Below are 20,453 nucleotides of genomic sequence, written 5' to 3'. Positions count from 1 at the left end.
CAACATCCATTCAGTTCACACAGACAATCCCAAATTGCCCACTACAGGTCCCCATCGGAAAAGAATTTAGTTTTTGTTTGTTTGTTAAACCTATCAGAAACGGGATCATGTCATTTCTTTTCCTACCACAGAAATCTAAGGATATAACAGTTGTACAGAAGAACCATGGAAAGAATAAACTAAATAACACATTTCTTACTGTAGTTTAAGACAACACAACAGCTGTTTCTCTTCCTTTTAAAATGAGAACTCTCTCCCTGATCCTCTGCTCTCCAGTGGACCTTTAAGAATAGGATGTAGTGAAAATAATTTCCTAAACTAATTATGTGCATAACAGTTTCCATGACCCCTCCCACTTCATAGCTAAAATCTCAAGAGTTAGCATGAATCCTGAATCCTGTCTTTACCTAACACATTTCGAGCAAGGAAACACATTAGTGCCTCAAGATTTTCCAGGGTTTCGCTATCAATCAGGTTACGTTCCCAGTGGCTGCCTTTTAGCAAAATTATCTTACTCGAATGAACTCATGGCTGAAGTGAACCAAGCTGTAGCCTACTCCTTCTGTACACTTTCATTCATTTCTCTCTCCCTCTCTTTTTTTTTCTTAGACTTATAGCGCGTGCCACAAAAAGAGCACATGTTAAATATTCCTGGAGTGTCACAATATGTCATACAATCAAACAGATCACAGCCCTACCTTTCTTTCACAGCAGTGGTGCCAAGCACAGGTACACCGGAGCAATCAATTTGTTCTGCAGACAGTAAGGCTTTCATAGAATACTAATGCAAAACCTCTTTTCTTTTTCCTTTCCCTCGACTCCTCAATGCCCGGGTCCCGGCCAATACAAGGAGGAGGGTGGTGTATCTTCTGCTGAGATAACCACAACTACTAATCAAGTATACACGTACAAGGGCACGGGATTCTCCACCACGCCTGAGTCAGGGTTTGAGAACAGCTCAACACATGAACAGCACAGGCAAAATCACCACACACACACACACTCACCCACACACCATGAAAACACACATATGTCTACTTCTGTGAAATAATTATCATACTTTTATCATTCCTCAATTTTTAATCTCAGGGGGATAAAATTTCCCACTGTTCAGCTGAGGGCTTCTACATAACAGCATCCAAAACAATTGGTTTTTGTTTGTTTTTTGTTTTATCTGAAGGGAATCATGATCTGTTCTGTTAAGATATTCCGATGTTCCCTGCTCTTAAAAACAAGACATCCTTACAAATTGTACTATCTACCACATAACTCACAGGTATAGGTTTCAAGGATTATGATAGTGTTAACAGATTCAGCAGAGTCTTCTGATTTTACACTTAGAACAGAATAGCTCAGACCTCCTTCAAAAAGAGCATGTGCCTTAATATTAACAATGACAGAATTTCCATTTATCTTGAAGCTATTACACTAAGTATAAGTCCAGGCTATTTAAAAAAATATTTTCAGCCCTCCGAAATGGTGTAAAGCCTATCTGTAACACTTTATAATTTGGAGGCACAGTAGTGTATTTGATCTCTTAAATCTAGAGTTTTAACATTATTTTTAATTAGGCATTTTCACTTGGCTTATTTTTCTTTTATGCAGCACACAAAAGGTATGCCAGTCATTGGGTAGGGTGATGACAGAAGTTGTTAAATACTTTCATAACAACACACATTACCTCCTTTCAACTTGTCTGCCTTAATGTTGGAATACCTTGATATTTAAAGGGCTGCAAACTAAGCTATAATTAAGAACAGAATAGAAAGCTCCATATAACTGAACAAACTTCATTAGGAAGCTTCCTCAACCAAGTCTATTTTCATATAAACAAATGCTCCAGCACTGTTAAAATACTGCTTATCTGCATTCTTCCTCTTTTACTCTTCGTTCTTCCAGTTTCTTAAAAAAAAAAAAAATCAGTAGCAACAATTAAGAAATACTAGGGAATTCAGTGAAGTATTGCAGTAATGCTTAATCAATACTGATGCCTTTGTCCTTGACATGCTGACCATGTCATCAGGCTACTGTCATGTGATATCATGTCATTTCTCCACCTGGCTCATGACCTTGTCCTCTAAATGACCTAAAGCTTCCCTCAAGTAGCAGGAGGCCCCTCCCCGCTGTCTCAGCAAGGTCGAATGGGTCAGCTTGTCCTCATCTATAATCCACCACCATTTGTCAGCAGGGAGGCAGGAGGAGGCAGGCTTGCTACAAGGGGAGAATGCCCAATTAGGCAGCTGTCACACAAAGCATAGGCTGCAAAATTATCCCCTGTCAAAAGAAAGAGCAGCTGCGGGTGCCAATTACAGCCACCTTTCAACCCTTTAGGTACTGGAAACTACACAGAAGTCAATGAAGAACAATTAGCGACAACCAATCGATGGATTAGGACAGTAAATTAGAAATGACTAGCAGGTGAGCTTGGGTCATATATGACATTTAGGGCACACCAGACTCCAGGCAAGGGCAAGACTCACTTAATCATGCCATGTCCTTGCATATAGATTCCCTTCCAATATGTCTTGTGGCAAACCTAAAATCCTTTAAGATATCCATACCTAAAAATGTGTCTTCATATGTGGGTCCCTTTTCCTTTCATGGACTCAAACAAATGTTTCTTGACAGGAAGAAAATCCTTCAGAAAAACAGGCCTAATGAATTCTCTGCAGTCCTCATGCAATCTACCATGTTATCCACTCAAATATAAATACCTGCTAAAATACTCAAGCTGAAATTACTATGCACCGTTATAAGCTAGTTGGCTGGAGTCCACTTCAGTCCTATTTGCAGAAAAACATCAATTTGAGGAAGCGAAGGGGTCTGAAGTCCAAGGGAACTGTTCTGCTAATATCACAAAACTGAAACAAAATTCCTCTACCCAAATATAATTTTCACATAAGGAAATAACTATTTTAATGGTTTCATATATGTGTGTGCTCAGGCATGCTCACGTGTATATGTATATATATACGTATACATGTGTAAAATATCTATAAAGATAACAATAAAATTACTCTCATTGGGGGCCTCAATACTACAGCAGAGTCACGAATGACGTCTCAAGGAGAACAAACCAACTCTCCTGGACTCTACCCCACTGGGTCCTGGTTAGTTTGCCCTAGCCTACAACAGAAGGGGAATCAGGCAGAGGAACTAGCAACCCCCTGTGGAAAGCAAATCTAACCAAGGCTGCTGAGTATTAACGGACACGGTGTCAATAGCCTTAAAATGTCAGCCTCACTCAGAAACAAATTTTGTAAGGTTCATTCTTCAAAACTTGCAAACCCTGAATGAGATCCACTGGTGATTTTAAAGAAACAGAGGCTAAAATGCTCAGCGAGCCTTCTAAATCGGAAGTGGGTAACGTCGGGAGGTGAAAGGAAGGTGACCCAGCCTTCCGTCCTTTCCTCACCTCCAGTACAGTATAAATAAATCACAGTCGCTAGAGGAAAGGGTACATCTGTAACCCTCACTTCTTCCTCAGGCCATTTGGTTACATTTCCAGGACGTACGTGTCATGGAGAGAAAACCCAATTCAAAGTTTATCTCAGGATTGGAATTACCAGTTATGTTTGGCCTCACAAACATAAACTAGACATTACTGCAAATTTTCTGTGTGTTAGAATGCAGCCCTGTAATGTCAGACATGACGCACGCATAGAAACAGCAAGAAGATGGGCAAGAAGGAGTTAATGTCTTTAGAATTCAGTTTCCATCATACATGGGTGACTATCTCTTTAAATAATTTAAATCCTCTCCATCAACTACAAAGCTGTTTTGAAGCCATTTAGCTTTGTTCTTTACATGTGTTCTAATTAAGAAATGACCTTGTCATCACACACACCAGAAATCCGGGATTATTTCCTCCAGCAAAAAAAAAAAAAAAAAAAAAAAATCATAAAGCCCCCCAAAAAAGAAAGGGTGAAGAGGGGGGGAACAGACTTTTTCCCCAGTTCCTCAGTGAGGAAGTTTTTGGTTGGCTGAATGCTGAAGCAGTTTCACCGCATAATTTTTTTTTGTTGTTGTTGTTGAATGTCACAGGGCGGGTTACTGTGACCTTGAGCTGCATCAGCAACCCAGCAAGGGTCGAGATGCCTGCAGGCGCCCTTGTACTGGATTTGCAAGACAAAAACCTTCAAACTGGCTGAAGGACATCTTAAATCTCTTCAAAGGTTTCCCGAACTAATCTGGGCTGCTCTTAGCAGGATCAGTGCCAGTGTGAAAAGCAAAATTAAAAACAAGGTCTTTGACAGGATGTTGTCTCCCCTTAACCCTTCCAGAGCAGGACAGAACAAATCACCGGCATTCTGGAGAGAGGGCTCACCTCGAAGCAGTCTTTCATAACAAATTATGTAAGCAAGAAATCACAAAAAGGATGGGGCAACTATGAGCCCTCAAAAGTAAACAGTCCTTCCATTTTTGCTTATGATGAATTCAAGCTGGATATTTTTTCTTGACTATAAATTAGTGCCGTAAAACTACAGTTGTATCTTTTAGATTTGTAGCACAATGACAGGATACGTCTAGGGAATCATTCCATTGACATTAATCTAGCAATTTCAGGTTTGGGAAACCAAGCTGTGGGCTGGTTAATGCAATTGTGTATACCTTGCTAAAATGACAATCAAATGCTATCATGTAATTAGGGACAGAAACACTGGGAAGGACCATTAGCATACTGAGAGTGGACATGAAAAAAACATGGCAAAACCCACTCCTGTTTCTTGTTTGAGGTAAATATGCCATTTTTTGTCACTGTTCTTAGGATCTTTACCCACAGGCCAGAGGACAAGATAGTGGCAGTTGAGGCTTGTCATGGTTGGAGTGTGTCTCCCCAAAATTTATGTGTTAGGAACTGCATTCTCAATTTCATCCACTAATGACACTAAGCAGGTGGAGCCTTCCATGCCAGGAAGGAATTAGGGTTAAATGATGTCACAAAGGTGAGGCCCTGTAAAGGAAGAAAACAAGCCTTCACCAGATGCTAAGTAAATGTCAGCAAATGCTCTCAGACTGTTAGTATACAGAACTGTTGGTAAACAGGTATACGGAACCCTGAGAAATACTTTTATTCCTTTTCCACTACTCAGCCTCGGGTATTTTGTTAGAGCAACGGAAAACAGAATAAAACAAAGTGGGTGTTTGGTCTTTCCCGGGCAATGGCTTCGTATTTTAATTTAGTAGCTCCAGCAGACAAGTTGCAAAATCATTATTCTAAAACTAAAATAAAAAGATGATAAAAACCAGTGCTGGCACTCAGAATGCAGTTGAGCAGAATAAACTGGGCACTGTTGTTGCTGGACAGGGAGATGGCTCAGCAGATAAAGGCGCTTGGTGCACAAGGTAGGCTACTTGAGTTTGACTCCTGGAGCCTAAATAAAGGCGGAGAACAAAGTTGTTCCCTGACCTGCACATGTGCACACTGGACCCCCAAAATTAATAAAACAAAGAGCAGTTAGTATACAGCTTGGAATTTATGAAGGCCCAAAAGGTTGTAATTATTCCCTTTTGAAAGAACAGAATAAAAAGTTCAAGATCCTGCTTAAATATCAACCACATTTTCACTCACTTGAATTCAGGTATGTGGTTGCAAAAAATACACAGCGAGGGTTGCAATACCTAGTGGGTATACAACAGGAGTGTACATTGCACATGCAAATCCTTTCTTTGTTCTCTGTGCAAACAGGGAGTATATGCTAGCAACTGTTAGGATGGCCGCATTTAACAGGTGCACTGAACACAACCTGGGTTTGAGTTCTCTGTGTGTATGCAGACAGTGGTGAACGGTGGCTAAAGACAGGAGTAAGTGTTAACCCACCAGAAGAGAATGGCAACTATTCTAGGTCACAGAAATGTACTTGAAGGCAGAGCAGAGCTCCTGTGAAACAGGAAGGAGTGACTGTCTATTGTGACTGGAGATTAAGCTGACAATGCTACTAGGACCAAGGACTTTTGAGTCAAGGTCAGGCCAAGGAGCTTAGGCCTTTATCTGGTGGGAATGGAAGGCTTATAGGAAATGATATGCCTAAATGAAGTTTTACAAACAAAACAAAACAAAGAAACGAAGCTGTAGGGTTGTTGATGGTTTAGAGAGAAGATGAGGTAGACCAGTTGGTGCAGATCGGAAATCACAGTCAAATTAAGGTGGGTGGCAAAGTTAGACACATCTCAAAAAATAATACAATCAGGATTGAATATGTAGGAAGCAATTTGCGTCACAAACAGTTCTACAAAATAGATGCTATTTAGCACCAAAAGACGAAAACAAAATAATTACTAGATCTCTAGCATAGGTGTACAAAATATTGTGTTGATATAATCTGCATGAAATTTCAAGAAAAACAAAATTTTCGGTAGAAGTAAGAATTGAAAGTATTAGCTGTAGGTAATTCAAATACAATATTGCTAGGCAAAGGCTTTGCTTATTATAAAAGCAGTGTATACCAATTTGTGAAGGCATATTTCTGCTTTTCTTTTTGTTTTGTTTATCTGAGAAAGGGTCTTAAATCCTCCACAGTCTGGACTGGCTTTGAACTCATCATTCTACTGCCAAAGCCTCTGAAGTAGCATGATTATAGAATTCACCCAGCTCAAAGGCATATTCCTTTGGCTAGGAGTGAGCATGTAGAGTAGAGGTGTGGCTTAAATTATTACGCAGTTGCTGGAGCTAAGAGTTTTATACAACACTAATGAGGAAAAAATAAACTTACTTGGCAAATATTTACTGAGGGCCTACTATGTTTAGAACAAAAAATTAAAAGATTAAAAGACTCCCAGTATTCCGTGGGCTTCATGCTGTGCTTCGAGATTATCACTGGTAATCATACTAAATCCCCAGGTTCCAGCTCCCATCATGACGTCACCACACAACAAGAGACTATGAGCTGTTAGTCAATCAAGTTTCTGATGAGCAGCCATTTTGGGATTACCATCCAGCTGCAAGGTACATGCTGCATTCCCAGAACTCTCAGGAAGACCCAGTGCTTATTCAGGGAAGTGAAGAGTCGTTAAATACTCTAGAGACTGACTGTCCTGCTAAGACCTCAGAAAGAATTTAACAGAGTATCAGCCAAGGTACGAGAGCAGGGAGTGAAAAAAAAAAAAAAGGCAGGAGTCACTAGGGCCAAAGAAGTATCTGCCAGAGAGCAAAAGAAGAGCCAGCATCCGGGGTCAGACTGAGGCAAGGGGAAGGGAAGGGCACACTGAGGAGAGGAGAATGAAAGACTTGAAGCGAGCCTATCACTGTCCCAAAAGAAGACATAGACTTCATTGTAACACTTCATTAATGACCAAACTTCCACAATCTCTCCAGTGAGACGAATTTCCACACCAGACGGACATGGAGTTTCACAAGTCATAAAAAGGGACAGCTCCTGAAAGCCAGGGTTACTGACAGTGCATGACTAGGAATGACCTTATGAGTATCCACAAATAAAATGACTCCTTGAGTAAGCATCTCTGTCATATGACTGCCAAGCTGACACTGGTAATAGGTTCCAGCACATTCTATGTCTAGACATTAATAGAAGAGTGGGTAACATGATGAACTCTGTTGAAGTTAAGAAGAACACTTACAAATCGGAAACACAAAAGTTAGGTTATATTAGGAAAAAAGTATACAACACTGCCGAAAATTTGAAAAGTCAATTTCACTAACAGTGGTATCAGAATATGGGCCAGCAATGCTCAAGGGGCCTCATTCAGGATGCACAAGAGGTCAAGGCTGCCTTCGTGATACTAAAATGCTATGTGATTTGGCGCATCTTTCTAATGTGTGTGCATGGTGCCATTCAGAAGCCACGGCCATTGTTTTAATGACTAATGAAATGTGCCTTTGGGCATTTTGCATTTCTAAATGTTTCTCAGTTAAAATTTCTCATATGGTAAGTAACAGGTGTTATGGCTGACATAGACAAAAACTCACTTGTTGAATACAAAGTAGTCCTGAGAAGTTTGAGAAGCACTGATGAGACACTGGGGGCAAATGCCAAGAAGCAGCATCATGACCATCCTCACACAGAATATTTGTTTTCTAGTCCACTGTAACTACGGCCTCAGCTCAGGTGTGCTCAATGGTAGAGCGCTTGCCTAAAATGCACAAATACTTAGATAGGTACGATCTCTGGTACTATAGAAGACAAAGAAAAGGGAAAAGAAAGAGGGGCGGGAGGGGGGAGAAATTCTCTATGATAAACTGTTCCCAAGGTTTACTTGAAAGAAAAGGATATTTATTTTAAATGAGTAGATGATGAGGGAGGACTTGAAACGCTTGCCACTTTTGCAGTCTCCATCATTCCGAATTTATCATTAAGAGGGTATGGTCAACGTTGACAAAGAAGCTGCCATGTGGTAGAACTGAGGCAGCAAGGATAACAGATGACCAACCCGTCTGTAACCAACTTCACAAGCTTTTTAATCAACAATATACAGAGATAACAGTTAAACAAAATCCTGATGAAAATGAAGAAAGAACTGGAGCTCTATTTATGGGGTGAAGAGAGGGAGAAACAGGCAGGAACTGCTTCTAAAGGCAGCAGTCTACAGAGGGCATGTGCTGACTTAGGGCTTTGCAAGCTGGAAGGCTTTAAGGAGTGGAAGGACCATAAGAACAAGAAAGGAAGATAGGGGTACAGGTAACAGCACGTTCTAGAAACACTGTTACCTCCTCAGAGAACACAAGTTGTTAGTCATTAGGAACTTTCACAGGGTATGACACTAACATGAGATCCTGGAGTCTGGGGAAAGATGTGGACATAACAACCTGTATGCCTTTTGCTTAATTTCCACTCTGGCATGTCAGAACCCTTGAAAGCCAGAGTGTATGCACTATAGCACTGAAATCATCTGTAAACAGCAGAGAAACCAGGTCTTCACTGCGCACACGCTGCCAAGTTTGGAAGGCCAAGACTGCAGTGATCAAGAAGATTCATTCATTAAGACTCCCAAATGAAAAAGACCAGGGTCTGTGCAAAAAAAAAAAGAAAAAAACAAAAAAAAAAAACAACAAAAAAAAAGTGGGCTTACAGCTGGTTCCGAAGTTTTTCATTGTTTCATTTACGTCACTTGAACCTATCGCAGAATAGCAGAAATTCCAAGCACATCCAGAAGTTTAGTACAGTAGGGATTCCCCTCCCAAATGACGTTAGTCATTTTAATTATTCAGAAGAGTCAAGGAAAAGCCATTCTTTACAGATATCAAATTTAGAAGAAATGTTAATTATGCCTTTTCCCATTGTAATGGTAAGTTAGGATTAATTAAGAAAGTCTTGTTGTTTTTTTTTTTTTGTTTTTTTTTTTGTTTTTTTTCTGTGATCCTTAAGCTTCGAGAATCACTCAAGTATTAAATGTCTAGCAAAACAACACAAATAAATTGGAGTTTGGGGGAAATCCGGTGGTTAAGACATTAGGGCAACTATTAAGTAAAGGGTAAAGGCTACGACTCTGTAGTAAGATGGCTGGCTGTGAGGAAGGGAATTATAAGGAGATGGAAGCAATGTTGGAAATTACCAACACTTCATTTGAGCCAAGCACCTAGATTCTCTTACCGGGGTTGCCCATAGCCAGTGAAGCTCCAATGGGGCAGCCAAACTGGTTGGTGGCAGCCAACTTGACTTATGACAATTAATTCCAATTAAATTGACTGATCTGGGTTTTGCCTGGACCACGTTCCTGCAGCCTTGTGCAGAAGTTGAAATGCTTTCACAAACTGTTATGTGCTAAGCAAAAGGCAATGCATGATGTAGCCAAGGGTTTGCTTTCCAGTTTAAGTCACCTTGGCCCAGCACAGTTAGCACAGGGTAAAGTGCTTCAAGATAAAGGCATCTCCACAAATGGTTTATTACACCATATTTCTGTATTATTCTTCCTTATCATTAGTTATTATTGGTAATCTCTTATTGCAGCTAGCTTTAAATTAGACTTTATCAGAGGTGTGCCCACACAATATGGTGTACAGTACCTAGGGAATTCCGTATTAATTTAATACCTGATGTCAGGCCTCCATGGGGGGGGGTGTCTCAGGATCTGAGGCAGTACTATTCTTTCTGGAGTGTTTATTTTTGTTAAAAAAATCTTTCTTTCCATTTGTTTAATGTATGTGTGAGCACACACATGTCACAGTTTCTGTGCCTCACAGAAGAATTTGTAGGAGTAAGTTCTCTCCTTCTACCATGTGATTCTGGGAGATTGAACTCATGGCAGATGACATGTCTACATACTGAGGGATCACTAGCCCCAGAGGTGTATGTAAGTTTTAGAGAGACATTTCCATTTTTTTTTTCTGTTGACCCAACCAATCCAGCATTCCAACCTGTTAGGAATCAACTAAATCTCTGGTTACTTTTATGACTTTACATGAATCTCTTTCTCTAACCTAAAAGTTGAATATTCAAAACACTGGCTGAAAGTCACCCACAACTTAATCAGACTACAAAAATTACAGTATATACAAATTTTCCTAGTGAAAAAATGTATCACAGAAAGCATGTCCTTCTGTGTCCATATGCTTAAGCTAAACTGACTCAAAGTCGATTATCAATTCTACCCAATATATTCATTTTATTTAATTGCTTTTTTTATAAAAATAAGCTAATGAATATTGGACAAAGAAAGTGAGACGGTAGAACTCTATAAAACTCACCTACAAGGGTAAATTTCTTTTGTTAGTTACTACATAAAATGACTCTATTTTTTGAAAGAGCTGAGCTAACAAAGATGGAAAAACTAGCATAGGACATAAAAAGCTTTATTCATATATGAATTCCATGCTTTATATGGCTCTCAATATTTAATAATCTAAGTTTCTTCAATGTTCTTCCTCTTCATTAAAAAAGACTTCACTGCTCTTAAAAGTATAACAGGTTTTTCTTGAGTGTGGTTATATGATAAACTATGAAAAAGAAAACATATAAATATCTTCAACTTGTCAAACACTGACCTACCAGATCTTGCTTTAGAGTGACATTGTCCACTGTTTGACAGAAAACCTGCTATAGACATTAGAAATCATGACCCTGCAATAGCAAAGATTACTTGACCATGGCTCTGATGAACGAGTGTTCAAATATATATATATATATATATATATTATATATATATATATATATATATAATCTCAGGCTGGCTTGGAACTTACTGTGTAACCAAGCGTGGTTGTCCTGCCTCTGCCTCCAGTGCGCCACTTGGCCCGGTGTTTTGTGCAATGTTAGGATCGAACCCGGGCTTTGTGCTTGTACTTTATCAACTGAGCTACATCCCTAATCCCCATAAACTCATTTTAGAAAATAAAAACCAGATATAATCACCTTAAAAATCTTGAATCATGTTAAGTGTTTGTAAAAGATCTAAAGTAAATAAAATAAATAAGTACATCACTACCGATGCTTTATTTTTGTATTTTCAAAGTCGTCCACTCTTCTCAGAAGGAAAATCTACACTGATAGTTTGCCCAGACCCACTTCTTCTCGTGAGACATGATGTCTCTGACCACTACTGGTGACACCACTACTCACTAACCACTCTGGTCTGGAACTCAATACTGCCCTGTCTTAGCCTCCAGGGTCAGATTACAGGGCCACCACAGCAGCTAAATGTGCTGATTTTCTAAGAATTTCATATTGCCTATATGTTCCCCATCAGTGTCCTGCTCAACTTCAAGTGATTGCAACTTCTGGTAACTCAGTCAAACAAGATCTTGGTAAATGCCAATAAACTCATCACACCTGGGAAGGAGGGGGGCCACCTTCATTTGAACCAACTTAGAAGTTGAGAAAGGAGTTCAATGTTTCACCATATAAACCAACAGATTTCAGTACGGGATGCATAAGGTGCATGAATGAAATAACCATGGTTAATAAATAGAAGCAGAGGTGATATATGTTCTAACTTAGAGGAAGGGAATGTTTAAAAAGGTGAAAAATAACAAGTGACCAAATACATCTGAGTTCATGCAGTTTTTAAAACAGAATGTTGTAAGCAACTTCTTGGTGAGATGACAAGAAAATATGATAAAAATGAGATAAACATTAAGGAGAACAATTAAGCTTCTCACACCTAGGTTTTCTGAACAGAAGTTGCCTCAAAATTACCACCCCTGTTCCCCAGACTCAGTCAGTTAAAACAATGTGAATTTAGCGTGCAGCTGCTACTTTTTTCGACCAGAGTTTCCAGTTCTCAAGCTGAAAGCAAACTCTTCCTGAGACCTTACAAACACAATAATGCATCACTTTGCTTTTTCCTAGCTTGCACGGACTGCTGGAGCCCAGGAATAAATTACATAAGGTCCAAGGCTGCACTTACACTGGAGAAACAGTCCTGTTATTATTTCAACTGGAATTTACTCTTCACTCATCTCTTGTGTTAATGCAAACCAAATTATTTTATCACATCTCAAAAATGCCTTATAGAAGGTAATCAATTTACACAACTCCACATGCCCACAACAATTAAACATTTCTATTTCTTCTCCAAACAATTAACTTTTTCCATGAAGTAGTATTACTATTTCCGATATTAACTATGGGTTTGGATAAAAACAAATTAAATGCCATCAACACAAACACAATTTTCACTCCATCTCTACAGAAGTAATCTACCCATTTCTATTCAGAAGCAGTTTGGTTTTTGTACACTTGACCTCTTTTACCATTTGCTTACATTTCTCTACTGTGAATTCCTTAAATTGGATCTTACCACACTGCCTAAAGAAATAATTCATACAGATAAAACACAGCACACATATCTGGTAACTGTAAGCTAATTTACAACTGAGAAAGAATCACCCAAACACATTAAAGTCACAAAGAGAAGCCAAAGAACGGAGGGAACGGATTCTCACCATCTGTCTCCACGGCTGAGTCTCTGCTGTGTGGGAGAGGAAGTTGAGAAGGTCGATGAAAAGTAGCTCTGATGTCACTGGAGTCTCCAGATTCTCCCGACCTCCTCAGTCCTCTGCACACCTTAAGAATAGGAAAAGGACAGCTTGGCCACTATTCCAAACTGGATTTAGGAATACTATTGTGTGACATTCAATATATGTATTTATCAAAGAATCTTTCTTAGTTTGAATTCAACGCAAAAGTAGTCATTTGACAGGTAAATATAAAAATGTTATGAATGTCAGCTTACTAAAGGAATGAAGAGATCCTTGCTATGGAGAAATACACTGAATTCTTAGAAGAAGCTGCTATGACAAAATAAACCATAACAAGGGTGTGTTGTTGCTATCAAGTGCCTATTAAATTACATTAATTGCGAGCCAGGCGTTGGTGGCGCACGCCTTTAATCCCAGGACTTGGGAGGCAGAAGCAGGCGGATCTCTGTGAGTTTGAGGCCAGCCTGGTCTCCAGAGCGAGTGCCAGGATAGGCTCCAAAGCTACACAGAGAAAGCCTGTCTCGAAAAACCAAAAAAAAAAAAAAAAAAAAAAATACATTAATTGCAAATTTCCTAGTGTGTTCTCATCCATTCTGATCTGCCCCATAATTCTATGTACCCCTAAAGACATCTCCAAAAAACAAAATAAGAAAGGAAAATAACTGTAGGTTTTCTCACTTTAAATTTCTTCAGTTTCAAAATACCAACAATTTAACTTTTCTATCACAGTAACATCAGCTGTCTTACATTTGTACAAAGACAGTGGAGCAAAGTTAGAACCAGGTTTGGTGTTAACAGCATCAAAATGGAAAAACAACAAACAAACAAAAAAAAACTACAATGCCCAGTTGAGGTAAACTATGGCAAATCCATACAACTGTAGAGCCCAGCATTACTATATTATTGATATAAAAATAATAATGACAGAAATCATCTTTGAACACTTAACTAGATAAAAGCAAATAAGGTGAGTGTAATTCCATTTGCATACAATCATAGACAATGTAAATTAATCTACTATGAAAAAAGTTGAGACAATGAGTTTCTGGGAAAGGAGAGTACACACGGAGGAAATTCAACATGTCCTAGCTTAAATTGTGGTGATGGTTTCATTCTGACTTGAAATGCCACAAAATGTTTTATGCTCCTTAGTGTGGTGATTTGCAAACCTAAGGCCTACCCTATTTTAGAAGAAAATAAAGAACAATGGAGAGTATGTAAAAATATTTAGCAAAAAAGAATGTTTATAATAGACATTATTTCTAACAGCACAAATTAGAAATAGCTATTATATGTCAAAAAAGCTGAAAGTAGTTAAATAACAATCTATTACACCATTATATAGCATATATGATACAGTCTCATACAGAGTTTAAGGAAATTGAGTTACACTGAATGATACTTATTAAGAATTAAAGAAACAATCTTGTGTTTAGCATAAATACTGTACAAAAATAAAGGCATTCTTTCTGCTTTCAAAAATAGTATTTTTTTCTTTCTGCTGATAGATATCTCGTAATTTTCGTCAATGAACATATATTACTAACAAATAAAAGATGAAAATAACAACCATGGAAAAGTGTACCCGCCTAGTAGAGGTAGAAAACAAAGGCATCTAAGAGGTAGCCCAAGTCACAGAGGTGGCTCTGCTGCCACTCTGCTCCACCAGCGGCCTAATAAATTGGGAGGGAAGGGTGAACCGGAAACACAGAAACAATCATTAAGTGGCATGTGTTCCCAGTCACAAAGCACTTCAATTAGGCTGCAGCATATTTGGTATTTACAGTGTGGTTACATAGGAACAGCAGACATGGAGGAAGGTCCCAAATTCTATATTCTGGAATCAAATCTGACCTTGACCATAAATTCAACAGGAGTTCTCAGAGAGGTAAGGGGGGGGGATCACTTTTCTTGACTATATATAGAAGGAAGATACCCACATGTGCACTTAAACACCACCATATCTGTGCTTATATTTATTAGAATACCATAGAAACCGTGGGGATTCTCTACATCTTAATTCCTAGCCTTGAAAACTATGCCCAATATAATTTCTAAGTCTGCCTTGCCTTGGAAGACAATATCAAACCACTGACATCCTACTAAATGTAGGTTTTCAGTCTTTTTATATTTTTTCTCTTCTTGAGAATACCTTTTTTTTTTTGCCTTTTAAACTTGGAAGAAGAGCGTGGGCTGACTGTGGGACTTTGTTTGTTTGTTTGTTTGTCTTTTGTTAGTTTGGTTTGATTTGGTTTTGGTTTTTCAAGACAGGGTTTCTCTGTGTTAAAGCTCTAGCTGTCCTGGAACTCACTTTGTAGACCAGGCTGGCCTTGAACTCACAGAGATGCACCTGCCTCTGCCTCCAGAGTGCTGGGATTAGAGGTGTGGCCCGCTGCCATCTGGCTCTGTCTGTGTTTAAGAATGCAGCAATGATGGAACTTTATGATTCTACACTTCAAGCAATCTCTTCCTTAGTACTGTCTCCAAGCACCAATGTTCTATGAAGAACAATACCTGCTCCTGATGAGAGGGAAAGTGGAGATTTGTCAAGGAACATACTAAATGGCTGGCCAGTGTCTGGTGACAGTGGTGAAGCAGAAGGAGCCTTTACAGAACAAATCTTGTTTCCACTCTCAAGGATAGAGAGTTATCACAGTCAAGCACAACTAGAAGCCTTCTGCACACATGCAATTTAAAAGAACCCTATAACATTTTTATTGCTACTGGATGAATAAGAGAGCTGATATTAAGTTATCTCAAGTCACAAATCTAAAGGAAGCTAAAGAAGCAATCAAACCCTGGCCAGGTGTGGCCACACATGCCTTGTACCTCAGCACTTGGAAGGCAGAGGCATACAGAAGAACTGTATTAAAGGGTCACAGCATTAGGAAGGCAGAGAGACACTTTTCTGGCATAGGCAGGCACCTGTGCTCATGTGTACACACACACACACACACACACACACACACACACGAGGCTCCTTTTAAAAACTGAAGTTTTTAAAGGTGAAAGTCAAAAGATGTAAAATCACCTAATACATACACTTAGTACAGGCACAAAGCAAGACCTACACAACAAAACCCAAGGTTATTTTATTTTCGACAAAGGTGCCATAGAAATTCATGGGAGAAAGTGCAATCCTGTAGGTAGTTTGTGAGAAAAGCATAAGAACACATGAGTAAATAAATAAACACTGACCCTTAGTTTGCTTCCTATAAAACTAATTATCTGGACCACTGTCTGAAGCAACAAGAAGACCAATGCTTCTAGAAGAAGGAACAGGAGAATTCAGGTTAGAGAAAGATTCTTTAAGTAGAGTAGTGCAAACACATCCCATAAAAATAAAATAACTGAACCTCGCTGAAGTCCCTAAGAGATATCTGTTATCTAAAAAGCCAGTAGCAGAGAGGGAGAAAATGTTTGCAACTCATATCCACGATTAAAGACATTGCATCTGGCACGTATTAAAGCTGTAGGACTAAAGAATGAGATAATCTAACCAAAGAAAACTAAAAAACTGGATGAGGATGGGAGAACATTTCAAAGAAGACTTCACCTCCACATGACAGGGTAACCATCATAGACACTCACTAGAAATGCAGATGAAGTGACAGATCACACTACACAATAGAATACCTATATTATTATTATTATTATTATTATTATTATTATTATTATTATAAAAAAAATCGAAGTTAGCAAAGATGGTGGTGGCTCTTGTACTGACTCACTTTCTATCATGATAAAACACCAACAAAAACACAAAGCGGGGAGGAGCTTTACTTCATCTTACCGGGCTAGGGTCCATAAGTGGGTGGGGGAAGTCAGGACAGGAGCTCAAGCCGCACTGTCGCAGACGCAATGGAGGAGGGCTGCTCACTGGCTTGCTCCGCCTGACTTTCTGAGTTTGCTTCCCAGCCCAGAACCACCTATCCAGCGGTGGAACCACCCACAATGGGCTGAGCCCTCCCATACCAATAATCAAGAAAATGCCACTGGCATTGCCTGCAGGCAATCTGGGTAGAGGGTTTGTTGTTGTTGTTGTGTTTGGGGTGTTTTTTTTTCTCAACTGAAATTCTCTCTTCTCAGAAAAGAGGCCCTAGCTTGCTTGGGGCAAGTTGACAAAAAAGTGACCAGCACCCTCCTACACTCCCTGTGAGATATGAGGGGCCTGGCCACTGGGGGGAAAGAGCTGTGCAGTTTCCTGCAGTCACATGCATGCAAACATTCACAACATCCAAACAACGTCGTGCATGGCTATTTAAGTAAGAGAAATCAAAGTATGTCCAAAACTTGTATGCAAATGAGATCAGTATCGATCCAGTTAGCCCAGAAGGTAAGCAAAGCAAACATCCCTTGATGAAGGGATAAGTCTATAGTGGTAACCAAAAACAAAACAAAAACAAACCGAAGGCGCTAATGGCTAGGGAACAAGGCTTAGACATTAAAGACAATCAGGGGAGGGAGCTCCATGATGGTACTGCCTTATTCCCCAGACATGGTACAGTGAGAAGAGCTAAACTGAGGTACTGAGAGTAGAAGGGACGTTGCTGGAGATGAACAGAAGAACACTGGGGAGACCCTGGTCTTCTGTGACTGACATCTGGAAACACTACTTGAAATCATCAAACTCAATACCGTCAGTGTTGTGAAGTACGTGGTGTCTCAATCACAGTGCTAGCTGGAGCAAAGACTGAAGGAAACACACAACAACATTTAGCAAATTAAACTGCTGTAAAAGGGATCTGACTAAAATAAGCCATACTTTTTTTTTCATTATTTAAAGGAAAAACACCACAATCTAACATAAGCATAAGGTATTAAAATTATTCCTTGGGGAATTCCGGTATGGCCTGCAGCTGACTCTCCTTAAACACTGCAGGGGAAATGTAGCCTACGGTACAGCAGATCTGCCAAGGGTTAAACAGTTCCTGAAAAATTAACAGTTGCTATATCCCCCAGGAATTCTACTCCTAGGTATACGGAGGAAGGAAATGAAAACTTTGTTCACACAGGGATTCCCATTATCCCATTGATGTAAGTCACAATAGCAAATAGCTGGGAACAAACTAGGTGTCCCTTAACCGAGCAGTGAATGACATGTGTTAAATCAGACCAGTGGAATAGTATCCAGCCATAAAAAAGGATGAAGTATTTCTGCATTCGACAAGCTTTCTTACACTTACTGAAAACAGTCCAAAAAATTGTATGAAATAAAAACACAAACTGATATGAAGACAACAACCAAACATACTTAAAAAAATACAAGTACGTTTTCAACACTGTCCACTCTTGTCGGGGAAAGTATGCTGCAGACGTTAACAGCAGAAACTAAACAACCCACCTTATGGTAAGCAGGACGACCCAGTGGAAGAAAACAATTCCTCTCAAACCTAGCCAATGCATATGCATTCCATATAATGTCAACCTAATTACAAAAGGCTTTATAAAGTGATTCTAATCGGACCTGAAACAGTCAATCACATTACTCCATTGAGTCACAAAGACTACAGAGGGGCCTCACTCTGCCGAACACCAGGGTTCACTATGAAGCTCTGAAAGTTAAGCTAGTGAGGTTAGCATGCTCTGGGGAAATAAATACACAAGCTGCACCGAGATGATCACAACAGAGGAAATACGTCAGTCACTGTGTCCTGAAACCATCAGTTACCTATTGACTGAAAGAAACTGAATCCCTACTGCTATCGAAAAACACAAATTCCAGAGGAATTAGGCTATCAAAGATGAAGGCAAGAGACTAACATTTTACAAACAATACATAAGAGATTATGAACCCTGAGCTCAGTAGTGGTGCAGGCTGAGACAGAAGGACAGGGGAATCAAGGTCATCCTCAGCTACTGCAGTGGGTTGGAGGCTAGTTTGGACTCCAGTCTCAGAGAGAGAGCAAGGGAGTGAGATAGAAAGTATCTGAACAGTCACGGAAAGGCTTCTTAAGACACAGAAAGAGCAAGTTAGAAAACATAATAAATTCAATTGCATTAGCATTAAAAACTTCCATTCATTAGTAACTATAATAAAGGAAAAAAACCCACAAAACTCATAGTCAAAAAATGGTATCTATACTATCTGCAACTGTACGTGTGTTTCTCACAAAATTTTATTTTAAAAATAAAATGCAGACAGTAGTTTTAAGCAATTTTCAATTTGTACATGCATTGTTGAATGAAAAGTTGTAGAAGACATGAATAAGCTTTCCTTTCTTCCCTCCTCTTAAAAAAACAAAACAATAGACAACAGAAAAAAAAAAACCTTTAAGTTATTATTATTTGTAGTGCTGGGGATTGAAGGACCTGGTGATGAGCAAGCACTGTACCAACTGAGCTCTATCCCCCACCCATAAACAAACACTCCGTGAAGAGTATAACAATCTCAGACAGCGATGGGAAACAATGCTCAACACCTCACTAGGAAGCATAGAAAAGCAAATGAATATTACAAAAGATGCCACCATCTCCCAGAACCCTCTCTTGATGCCCTCAGGATGTGCTACCACCATCCTTTAAAAAATAAATAAAGAAGACACTTCTTAATAAATTGTAACCGGCTTTAAAAAAATAAAAGAAAAAAGAAAAAGAGAAATCCTATTTGCTCCCACTAAACTGGGAAAAGTCAAGGTCCCTGAAGCCAATTTCTGGCAAGGCCATAGCTGAGTGGCAGCTTCTGCTATAATACTGGAAACATATATTGGTCTAACACCTCCTAAAAACACTTTAGCACAGTCTCACACAATTGAATACTGTCTACACTTCTCTTCTGGGTATGTAACCTAGAGTCTTATCTGTGTGAAACACACAAAACCAATGGTTATTCCATCAATGCTTTGTAACAGCTAGTGTGTGTGTGTGTGTGTGTGTGTGTGTGTGTGTGTGTGTGTGTGTGTGTGTTTATGACTATATATACATATGTGCATCTTATGTGTGTATCACTCTATCAATACAGACATAGCTGTTGTGTTCATAGTGAGGTATGTCCTACACAGGCTCACAGACTGTCCCCAGTTGGTGGCACTGTTTAAGGATGTTAATGAAACCTTTAGATGGTGCAGCCTTGCTGGAGCCTGGAGGAAGTGCATCAATGGGGCAGGTTTTGAGGATTTATAGCCTCCCCTCACTTCCTATGTGCACTCCCTCCCTCCCCTGCTTTCCAAATATGGATGAAAGATGTGACCTGCTAGCTTCCTGTGAGCTTCCTGCTCCTGCTCCTGCTCCTGCCACCTGCTGCTTTGTTCTCATTTGCCACAATGGACTCTACCCTCTGGACAACCCAAAGCTGGAGTAAACTCTTTCTTCAGTGAGTCGTTCGTGACCACAGTATTTTATCACAGCAACAGGCAAGTAACAAAACCAAAATGAGCCACCCAGCAAACAAAAGCACCCACATATCAACTCACAAGGGAATGGATCTATTCACACAGTATCATATTATCCAGTAGAGAAAATACATGAACTATAAATAAAGCAGTATACATGATTTCCAAAACAAACAAAAACAGAACAAACAAACCAAAAAATGCACAATGAATTAAAAAGAACAAATCTCAGGAGACTATGTACAAAA

General features: G+C 39.4%; 1 protein-coding gene across 4 annotated transcripts in view; it reads right to left on the bottom strand.

Annotated features, from left to right (window-relative positions):
• Nucleotides 1–20,453, bottom strand: part of Nrip1 (nuclear receptor interacting protein 1) — an 80,366-nt gene that overhangs the window by 27,940 nt on the left and 31,973 nt on the right. Inside the window, exon 3 of one of the 4 annotated variants that reach the window (XM_027412401.2) lies at nt 12,839–12,959. The exons of the other annotated variants lie outside the window; for them this stretch is intronic. The gene's annotated coding sequence lies outside the window, so the exon portion shown is untranslated. The remainder of the gene's footprint in view (nt 1–12,838; nt 12,960–20,453) is intronic. 4 annotated transcript variants of the gene reach the window in all.

This window comes from Cricetulus griseus, chromosome 4 (genome assembly GCF_003668045.3).
Source record: "Cricetulus griseus strain 17A/GY chromosome 4, alternate assembly CriGri-PICRH-1.0, whole genome shotgun sequence".
Taxonomy (NCBI): domain Eukaryota; kingdom Metazoa; phylum Chordata; class Mammalia; order Rodentia; family Cricetidae; genus Cricetulus; species Cricetulus griseus.
This window is presented reverse-complemented; position numbering and strand designations above follow the sequence as displayed.